The sequence below is a fragment of the Dendrobium catenatum genome, unplaced genomic scaffold (assembly GCF_001605985.2).
Source record: "Dendrobium catenatum unplaced genomic scaffold, ASM160598v2 fragScaff_scaffold_1163, whole genome shotgun sequence".
NCBI lineage: Eukaryota > Viridiplantae > Streptophyta > Magnoliopsida > Asparagales > Orchidaceae > Dendrobium > Dendrobium catenatum.
This window is the reverse complement of record NW_021319625.1, coordinates 1,430,121-1,441,868: the sequence shown is the minus strand read 5'-3', so window position 1 is coordinate 1,441,868 and position 11,748 is coordinate 1,430,121. Positions and strand designations below refer to the sequence as shown.

Below are 11,748 nucleotides of genomic sequence, written 5' to 3'. Positions count from 1 at the left end.
CATTTGTAATCGACTGCAAATACTAGTGGATTCATTAAAACTGGGTCAGGCCCCGTGGGTTTTCCCCCTTTTCAGAGGTTTTCCACGTAAAAACTTTGGTGTCTCTTATGAATGCTACACCCTCTCACTTATCCGCTAAGACGTTAAACTAAATATTTCTTTACCGTCGCGAATACTCCAGGACGCAACACTTCTGATCACCGTTGCCTATCTGTCATCATTTTATCACCTTTGCTCGACTGTCAAAATTCACCCACCATTGTCTGATAGCTAGCATCGCCTTGTTGTAATTCATCTAACATTGCCTTGCTATGGATGTCTAACTGGCTTCATTTATTGGCACCATCACCCTTCAATACTTCTCTTATATTCTCAATTACAGACCAAATAAAGAAGATTGATCTATTGTAATGTTCTAAATTTTGCAATTCTGTATCATCTGGCTGAGAGAAAGAGTTGATATTTATGATCTCTATCAATATTGCAGATCATTTTCTCTGGCTCAGACCCCTGATTTTTTTTCTTTTTTAGATTTTTAATATAAAAACTCTAGTTTCTTATGTATTATTTATTTATTTATTTTGTGTGTGTGCAGAATCTTAATACAAAAAGCTTAAAATAATCTTTTGATTATTATAAATTTCTTAGCACGTATTTTAAGAGAGTGTGATAAATTGTTTTTTAATATATATAGTGGAATTTCTCATGTTTAGAAAATTTTAAAAAAATGTAAATAGAATATAATGAATTTCTATAAATTGATTTTAGGTTAGTTATTACTTGTTAATGTCGTTCCACTAATTATTATTTTGAAACGGGCTGGGTCTAATCTGAAATTTCCATATTGGGTTTGGGTCGGATTTTCGTGTTGTGTCAAATATTGACACCCCTGCTCTCTATTATTATAAATTTCTTAGCACGTATTTTGAGAGAGTGTGATAAATTGTCCTTTAATATAGTTGAATTACTCATGTTTAGAAAATCTAAAAGAAATGTAAATAGAAAAATATAATGGATTTCTATAAATTGATTTTAGGTTAGTAATTACTTGTTAATATCGTTCCACTAATTATTATTTGTGATTGAAAATTCTCTTGTGAACATCTATACATGATGCCACAAAGAACATATCCTAATATAATTCATAGATGTTTGATTTTAGTTAATATAGTCAAATTAGGGACTAAGGTTTCGTTTGTGACGACTTTCTTCTTTCTTCTTAAAACAGTTTTTTATACAGAAAAAGTAAAAATTTTGTACTAAAAAAATTGCTTTAAGAAACAATAAAAAAAGTCATCACAAACGAAGCTTTTTTATTAATTTCTAAAGAAGAAGAAGCTTTCTAGTACAAAAAATTTTGAACTCAAAATTTTTATATTAAAAAACTGCTTTAAGAAGCAGAAAGAAAGCCGTATCAAATGAAGCCACAATCAAATATATGAAAAGCCTCTTTCTATTTCAAGCTATTATGAGAAACTTAGGCTTAATTTGGGATGACTTTCTTATTGCTTCTTAAAGCGGCTTTCTTGTATAAAAATTTTAATTTTTGTACTAAAAAGCAGATTTAAGAAGCAATAAAAAAGCCGTCCCAAACGAAGCCTTAGGCTTCGTTTGGAATGACTTTCTTACTGCTTCTTATAGCAGTATTCTAGTACAAAAATTAAATTTTTTTATAATAAAAAGCTGCTTTAAGTTGCAAAAAAAAAAAAAGCCGTCCCAAACGAAGCCTTAGGTTTCATTTGAAACAACTTTCTTAATGCATTTTAAAGTAATATTTTAGTATAAAAATTTTTTAAATTAAAAATTTTCATATTAAAAAACTGCTTTAGAAAGCAGAAAGAAAGCCGCCTCAAACTAAGCCTAACTGCAATACAAATTCTAATTGATGTCCATATTGATATATTTTTCCAAACAAAATTATTTTACTTTAATAACATACCACGATTGTAAATGTTATGAAAGAAAACAGATTGTTTTTTTTTTTTAATAAAAACCCGCAAAGAGGCATACAAGTTAAAACATAAAACAGATTGTTAATTGTTCTATTTTATTAATTCTATTATTTCTTGCATTACGTCTATTCTTTTGTAGGCGCGTTTAACGTATTGAGTATATTTCTTGCAAACTCAGCTTAATTGAATATTTAATAATTTTCATGGTATTTATTGAGCATTACGGATGAAGTAGCTTTAGATCTGTTCTATAGAGATTATGGGAAAGTGATTAAGGCTAAAAAGAAATCTAAATCTTAGATGAATTAACATAACAGTTATATTTTGCTGCTTTCTAAAGCAGATTTTTATCACAAATTTTTTTAAACTATAAAATTTTGTACTATAAAATTACTTTATAAAGCAGTAAGAAAATTGTCCCAAACAAAAACTTAGTGTGGCAATTTCTAATTGCTGAATTAGCTTTAAGATTATCAAATTACTTTGTTCTATAAATTATTGTTGATATCATTATGTATAAGATGACCATCATCTTTTATTTCTTTGAAAAGTTTCTTTGTGCTTCATGTTTGATATGTTATTAAGGAACTCAAGAAATGCCAACATAATATTGGCTCATGGCCAAGGTTAATGTTTTCTTGCTGATCCAAATGCCAACTTGAAATGGTCGAACATATATGTTGGCTCATAACTTAAATTATGCTTCGTTTGGACAGCTTTCTTACTGCTTTTAATAATAACTTTTTAGTTTTATTGAAAGCAACAAAAAAACAGTGACCAAAAGTCATCCCAAATAGAGTTTTAATTAGATTTCGAGCCTATTTGGCTCAAATCTTGTTTTTCGAGTTGGCTCAACAAGCCGCTTAATTCATTTACTCACGGATACATTTTATCCTTTGTGCATCAAGATGCATAATCCATCTATATGAAGCTTCATGGATCTAAAGATTTTTTACCCCCTTGCATGTTCAGCTTTCCTCTATTAGGCAGTCAGGGCCAATAACACCCAAAATGCCGTGGTAGTTCAAAAAGGCCCAAAAAGCTTACAATTTTTTTGCCATAGAAAATGCATTTTTTATCTTATGCACGCACACACGAGCTCCCACCATACCATCATGAAGCCCAAACAACTTAGATTGAGTACTTTGAAATCCAACCAGAACCTTTATTCTTCTGCCATTTTACGAATCTGCTGCAACATAGGGCCAAATCTCAGTGGATCGTGGCAGCAAAGGCCACTCTGTCACGTATAATGCCCCGTTGCGAATTTAAGTCATATGCAAAGGATTCAGCCCATCTTCCGTTCAAATGATTCATTTTCCCCTTTTTTAATTTTAAAAGTATTAAATATTTATAAATTTATAATTCTTATATGCAAATATTTGCACGCACATATATCTAAATGCTTTAAATTTAAAAAAAAAAAATATGCATATATATTTATATTTTGAGTCAATTTTGTGACAACTCAATATGATCTAAGCTTAGCTTGAAATAGGATCGAACTTACATGAGTTGACTCGCAGCTTGAAATTATAAAAATACATTTTAATTATATTTTGAATTAATTATTTTGATTTAGGCTTCGTCTGGAATGACTTTTTTATTGCTTTCTGAATCAGCTTTTTAGTATAAAATTTTTTTGAATTATAAATTTTTGTAATATAAAGCTACGTACTTTAGAAAACAGTAATAATGTCGGCCCAAACGAAGCCTCAAACGCAACTTGAAATCCGATTGAGTAAAAATTTGGCAGGTCATTCGATTTGTTTGGCTCGATCCGAGCTCAATCAGGGACAAATATGGATTCAACTTTTGTTGGTCTTCCATCTTTCAGCTAAACTCTTAGCCCTAGCCAATCTAGCATGAACCTATCAAATTATTTAAGAAGTGTTTTGTCTACTTAATTTTATTTAGATTTTTATCTGAGTTGATGAACATTTGACATTTCTATATGAATTCTTGCAAAATTTATTGGTTCATCACTTCATTTCATGATTAGAAGTTAGAAGTTTGTTGTTAATGAAATTTCTGTCCCTCTTAATTTATTTATTTATTATTATTATGCAACTATGAGTGGGAAAAAAATAAAAATAAATTAGAAAAAATAATCTGTTTAAATTACTTTGGTTTGAGTTTTATTTTATTCTGTTTTGTATAATTCAAAAAAAATATTAGTTTTTTATAAATTTAATAAATTTGATGTTTTGAAAAAGAAAAGTAAATAAATAAATAAATAATGATGGTTGATCTTTAATTTTTAATTGTCTATGCTATTTTAAGTTTGTTCATTTTATATTAAAAAAAGAAAATTTAAAAATTAGTTAAATTAATTCAAAATTTTCTATTTAAAAATCTGATATGAAAAAGAAAGCAATTAAAATCTTACAAAATTAATTCAAATTATAATTTTTACACTACAAAAAAAATGTTAAAAAAAATCAAATTAAAACTTACTAATTTTTAGGCTTCAGCTTTGTTTAAGATAGTTTTCATACTGCTTTATAAAATTACTTTATTGTACAAATTTTTTTTGAAAGCATCAAAAAAATTGTGGCAAAAAATTGTCCAAATCCAAATCTAAAATTGATTTCAATTTCTTCTTTCATTATCAATTGATTAGCCCAATTAGATTTTAAATCATTAGCTAATTTAAATCACTTCTACTCATGATGCTAAATAATATATATTAATAGTAATATTTTGCAACACCAAATTACAATTATGTTACAGAAACCTAGGGGGTCAAAACAGGTTTGCGGGTCAAATTCGAAATTGATTGGCTCTTAACACGTTCGACCCATTTGTCCAAACGAGTTAAAAATCTAAACCCGAACCCAACCTGACACCACTTGACCTGCAACCGCAATTGGGTGGTTTCTTATATTGACACCTCTAAAAAGAAATTCTGTTTACCCTTGTAAAAAACAAGAATCCATCACATTCTTTGGACACAGAAAGCTAAAATTTGCTAATCAAACATAGAAAAATAAGGAATAGACATTGCAAGCAAAGACAGACCAGACAGTTCTATTAACAAAATGAAAAAAAAAAAAAACACTGCGATTAAGGAAAAAAATCATAAGCGAGGAAGTGAAAAACAGCCTGAAGTGTCTTAGCAATTCTTCCTAGTCCCCTTCTTAAGTTGGCTCATTGAATTCCTAACTTGTTCTGAATCCTAAGATCTTTCAGCGCAAGCAATTGAGAGAGTCACCTGGTAATGGCTGCACATGATTATGCTCCCCTTCATAAGTTACCACAAGAACAGAATGGTCTTCAGTGCACCTTTGCACCTGGAATTTCAATCAATAAACTTCATTTTCCTTGATTCAATAGAAGAATCTTAATAAAAATCGTTTCTTTTGTTGAGTAATTTCTTACCTTTTTCTTCACTGGGCAAACTGGAGCAAAGGAGCATCTAAAATAAGCTCTGGGATAAGGATTATCCCTTATCACCTTCTGTCCATACTTCCTCCAGTGATAGCCATCTCTCACAACCTGTGGCCATCAAAAACCATGTAAGTACAAAGTACTATGACAGAAATAACATTTTCCTGAGCCAGATCATACATGAAGCTTCTGAATCACTGAACTTACCAATCCATCAGATCTGATATACATCCTGGAAATCCTTGGTCTTGTTTCTCTAACTTCTTCCTTTGCACAATTCACCTTGTAACTTGCATTTACAGACTGTGGATAGCCTAAGGATCCATCACAATTTCTCCTCTTTGGAGCCGGTTTCGTCGAAGAGGATGATGAAGTGCTGTTAATCATCTCAAGCACCTGCGCTCGGAGTGCTCGGTGCCGCTCGCTGATGGCGGCAAGCATCTTCGATAGCCGTCTGTTCTCTGCAACCACTCGATTCATCTCATCCAGCATTTCAGCCTCTATCTGAGAACTGTAAATCTCCTGCTCTTCCATCTTAGTACTTCCATGGATTAATGGCAGTTTGTTGATTTTGTTATGTTGTTTCTGCAAAAAATTAAGAAGTTTAGATGAATTGTTGATGAAGACAGAGGATTCACATACTTGTATGTTATTGGATTGATTAATTAACCAAGCACTCACCATGCAACTGTTGGAGAACTGGAGGGTGCCAATACTGAGATCAAGGCAAATGGAAGAACCATTATTTGATCCCATGAGAAGCAAATCGATCTATGAAATGATGGATACAATCACTCCATATATATAGAAGATTAAGGTTAATAAAGGATATCATATATGGCTAAACTCGCCAGACTTCCAACATAGAAGTCTCTGCTGATACAGAGATGATGAAGTTCCTCAGATCTATATAGATTTAATATTAAACTGAAGCAGATATCTGTATTTTTTATTCGAAAAACCTGAATAAACAGAGCCACTAAGTCAAACTTGACCTGCGACCAGGCCGAATAATCCAACAGAAGCTGTGAAAAAGGCAAATGATCCCATCATGTCGATGATGCAATAAAATTTTCAAAAATGAGAAGACCGACAGAGCAAATTTAGCTCTATGTGATCTCACATACTATTTGAAAAAGCAGAACAACAAGCAGACAAGAACAAATAAATTGTAGAAATAGAGGGACTGATTGAGTCAAGGAATGTTAAAAAAGAAGCTTAAAGAGAGAGAGAGAGAGAGAGAGAGAGAGAGAGAGAGAGGAGAGAGAGAGAGAGAGAGAGATGATAAGCTATGAAGGAAAGCAGCAAATAAGACGAGATGCCATTAGAGATGGTCAAGGCGACATGGCCAAAGTTTCTGTTTTTTTGGACGCAAAGATACGGGCGAGTGTGAAGTGGTCGTACTTTGGCCGGCGAAAGCTGGGAAGAAGCTGCTCCGACCTGCAACTATATGAGAAGAAACATTTGTATGCATGTGTTTGGATTAGGGGTGTCAATTCGGGTCAACCCATCGGGTTCGGGTCGAACCCGATCCGACCTGGATCTAAAGGGGTCAACCCGAACCCGACCCGTTTTTGCAAACGGGTCGGACATTTCAACCCAGACCCGACCTGACTGGGTTGCCGGGTTGACCCGACACGACCCGCGACCCGGCAGTGGTACAGGCGACGCGCGAGGGATCTGGGTTCGGGGTTCTGGGTTCGGCCGCGGTATAGGCGACGCGCGAGGGATCTGGCCATCTGGGTTTGGCCGCGGTTGAGGCAACGCGCCAACGCGCGACTGCGCTAGGGTTCGGCACGCCGCACGCGGGGCAGCGGGCAGGCGGGTGGAAACGGTGGGAAATTCAAAATTTTTTAAAATAAACGGGTTGCCGGGTTGACCGTCAACCCGCCGGGTCAACCCGAACCCGACCCGTTTTTCAAACGGGTCAAATATACGAACCCGAACCCGACCCGTTTATCAAACGGGTCAGATTCAACCCGGATTTTTCGGGGTCCGGGTCGGATTTTCGGGTCGGGTCAAATATTGACACCCCTAGTTTGGATGAATATCAATTGTCTCAATAAGTTTTAAAATTATCAGATTTTCGTTTAGATTAAAAATAAAAAAATTTATATTTCACTGATCTTAATTAAATTTAATAGTTTTTTTTTATTTCCATCATAATATAATTTGATTTACGAGAACATGACATAAAAATTTTCTCATAAGAGTACTATTTTTATTTTGTTTTTTTACAAAATTTTAGGAAGGTAGTTATGAGGTGATTGTATGTATTAGGGAAATCGGGAAAAAAATATGAGACCAAATTTTGAAATAGGGGGATTCATATATATAATGTTGAATTCTTATGTGCTTATAGATCTAATACTTAAATATTTATGAAAGAAGTATTTGAATGAATTATTATTATCAGTGATATAGAGATCTAATACATGAGAGCTATATATAGATCTAAAACATATAGTCCAACCTATACACGTGTACAAGAAGTATAGCAAGTTAAATAAATGTATAGGTACATGTTATGTGTATCTGATATCATGCCCCCTCAAGCTAATGGACTAGAATGTACAATAAGCTTGTCACGAAGCAAATGAAACCTAGGAGTCGAGAGCGATTTTGTAAAAAATGTCTGCTAGCTAATCTTTCGTTGAGATGGGGAAGATAAGAACAACTTGCGAGTGAATATGATCATGAGTAAAGTGACGAACAATTTTCATATGTTTTGTTTTTTGTGTGGAAGGCCGGATTGTTTGCAAGTGCTATGGATGACATGCTGTCACAATGTAGACTTGTAAGGGAGGTAAGCTGAATATTGAAATATTGCAAGAGTTTTCTTAGTCATATGATGTCGGAAAGAGCAGCTACAATTTCCATGTACTCAGCTTTTGTCGAGGAACGAGCCATCGTGTGTTGCTTTTTGATGCTCCAGGATATGAGAGTGTTACCAAAGAAGGTACAGTGGCCTGATGTAGATCGTTTGGTGTCTTTGTCGCCGGCTCAATCAGCATTCGAGAAGGATTGTAACTCCAGTGAACCCTGTAAAATAGGAAGACCAAACAATAGAGTACCATTAATGTATCATAGTAATCTATTAAGTAAATAAAAGTGTTGGGAAGCAGGATTGTGCATATGTTGACACAGCAAGTTGACGACATAGGATATATCAGGTCTGGTAAGAGTGAGGTATTGCAATGAGCCAGTAATCTGTCTGTAGAGTTTTGGATCGGTCAGCAAGTTTTTCGTGTATATAATATCTGGAACTTTAGTGTAGGAAGGATTAGATAGTGCTTTGCAATGCCGCATGTCAGCCATCTCGAGAATGGAAGTTGCATAATTCATTTGAGACAAGAAATAAGAGTTGTTTGCCGAGCTGATTTGAATGCCTAAGAAGCTACTGGACATTCCAAGATGCTTCATGGAGAACCAATTGTTTAATTAAAGAATAATGCTTGATATAATAGAGGAGTTGTTGCCCGTTAAGAGGATGTCATCCACGTATATCACAATATATATTTGATTGGTTTCTTTGTGGAATACAAATAAAGAGGAGTCTACTTTGCCATGGGAGAAACCGAGAGAACACAAGTAAGTAGAAAAGGTGTTCAACCATTGTCGTGGTGCTTGTTTGAGTCCATAGATGGCTTTTTTGAGTTAAAAAATATGATTAGGCTGAGTATCGTCTTCAAAACCTTTTGGTTATTTCATGTATATGATTTCATCAAGATTACCATCCAAGAACGCATTCGTTACATCCAATTGATGTAATGTCCATTTGTTAATAAGGGCAAGAGTTAGAAGAATTCTTATAATAGGAAACTTAGCTACAGGACTAAACATTTCCAGGTAATTAAAGCCGTATTGTTGGTGATTTCCTTGAGCAACCAATATGGCCTTGAACCTTGTAATGGTTCAATTGGAGTGATATTTTGTTCTAAATGTCCAATGGCTGCCAGACCTGTTGGCGGGAGTTGGTACAAGTTACCATGTATCTTGTTGTTCCAGAGCAAAGAATTCTTCTACCATACATAATAGAATAGAGAGAGGGAGGGAGACGGGTAGAGCCCGATCAGGTTGATCGGAAGAAGCCACACCCAAAGGCGGCGTCGAGTCGGAATCAGTTAGGTCTTCGGGTCGACAGCGACTTCAACGGGTAAGGCCATATCAGGTGCATATTAGACATCCTCCTTTGGTAGGTATTACATGATGATCGGTGATAAACATCAAAGAACAAGCAATGTCAGGTGGTTAGCTTAGTTGAACTCTTTATATGAGGGTAGACTGATAACTAAAAGATGAGTGTCATATGCTAGTGTTTAATGTTTATTAGACATCCTCATTTGGTATGCTTTGGGCAATGGCCTATTTGAAATCTTAGATGTCAAGAGTTAATAAATAGTTCACTTTGATAATCTCCTTATAGGAGTGAATAATAAATTGCAAGAAGATGGGCATCCTAATGGTTGACAGATACCATAAAGTTGTTAGTCATACATATCAAGTGATTGTTGATAAGAAACATTGAAAGATGAGCGATGTTAGGAAGTTGGCTTTATCAATATTCTTATAGAAAGTAGATCTCTATTAGTGAAAACATAGGATATTGGTCATTTTGGCATCAAGCGATGACTAATGAGGAACATGAGAGGTTAAATGAAATTGGGTGATAATCTCAATTGCTTTCTTTATTAAAAAGGAGATCAGTCACCAGGAAGATTGTAGTAAAATATTGGGCATTGATGAACATTAGATGTTAGTCATCTATAGGTGTTGATAAATTATCAAAGAAAAAATTTATATATCAAGCTATATCAGGCAATCAAGTTAACCATTCTCCTTATATTAGAAGGCATTGGAATTAAAGACCAATCAAAAGTGTCTAAGCTATTAGTAGTTGATGGGCATTAGCCATCAATCATTGATAGACATTATAAGATAATCAGTGAAGAACACTAGAAATATGGGGATATTGAGTGATCATATAAGGAGATTAAAAAGGCTTACATCAAACATTGATAATTGTTGGACATTAAAAATTGGTTGGTATCAATTGATGATTGAAAGCATTGACGAAATTGTATAATAATAATAATAATAATAGAATTAGTTTTAGTTTATGATTAATGGTTGGTAGTGGTGATGGTAGTTATCAATACATACTGATAGTCATCATTAGATAGTAATTAGTTAATAGTGACATTGGACATCATTATGGTTGGTATTGAGTGGCGAGGGATAAAACTCTAGAATCTATTAGGTTTAATAATTCTCTTTATTAAAAGTTTCATCTTAATCTGAAAAAAATGGAATATTTATGGAATTTTGGAGGGCTATAAATTATTTCAATAAAAAATCAAGTTACTTCAGTAATGGCCAAAGTTGATTAATATTTATCATTTGAAATATTTTTGATACTCAATGATTTATTAAACTTAGAATTAAGCGATATTGGGACCATTTGAATGATAAAATTAAGACACATATTTTGAGTATAAGCGTTCTAAATTCAAAGAATATTTGACCTCTAAAATAACATTGTGAGGGTTATATTCATGTTTGTGAATGCTCATTTATCCCTTTTGAGCTAGTTAAATACATACATTCTTGAAATCTTTGAGTTTGTCTCATCAAATAAAGGAATCCATTCTATAAATTTATTAAAAATGTTATTTGAATGATTTTGAAATTTCTTACCCAAATACTTAGGTGCTTAAAGCAATAATCAATTGATGACATATTAATTTCCTCTTATTTTTAGATATCAAATTTAATGAGCGTGAAAACACTCCATGCCCTATAAATTTTAAGATGTGAAATCATAATTCTAGGGGAATTCTAAGACATAAACATTTCCTTAAATTCAATGTGGCTTCTCCTTTGGTATGTGAACAAAGTAATTTCCTATTAATCAAAATTACACTATTTAGTGAATTTAACATAGTGCTTTGAATGAGTGTTATTAAAAAAATTAGCTAAAAACATTTAATATAGCTCAAAACTACCATTTCATGCTCTATTGGGAATGAAAGTGCAAAAGAATAGTCTAGAATGTCAAAAAAGAATCCCTAAGCAACCCTAAGAAATTGAAAAAATATTGATCTAAGCACAAATATTGGCCTAGTTAACTACCAATGAGCCCAGGTGGTTGGCCAACCAACACACAACTATATAATGCGAGCTAGAGTTTGTTTTTGTTGTTCTTTATTATTTAAATTTTTTAAGTTTTTGAATTCCTTTTAGAGATATACCTATGTATGCTTTGTAAATTCCAAAATTTTACCACAATATTGAAAAAATCCCAAACAATTCAAAGAAAATTTTAGATTTCTTCTCCTTCAAATTTTATAAATACCCTTCCACCTTCTAGATATCGAAGAGAGATTATAATTTTCCTCATTAGTCA

At 33.3% G+C, this 11,748-nt stretch overlaps 1 pseudogene; it reads right to left on the bottom strand.

Annotated features, from left to right (window-relative positions):
• Nucleotides 1–5,063: 5,063 nt before the first annotated feature.
• The window catches only part of LOC110114666, a 78,445-nt pseudogene continuing 71,760 nt past the window's right edge, over nucleotides 5,064–11,748 (bottom strand).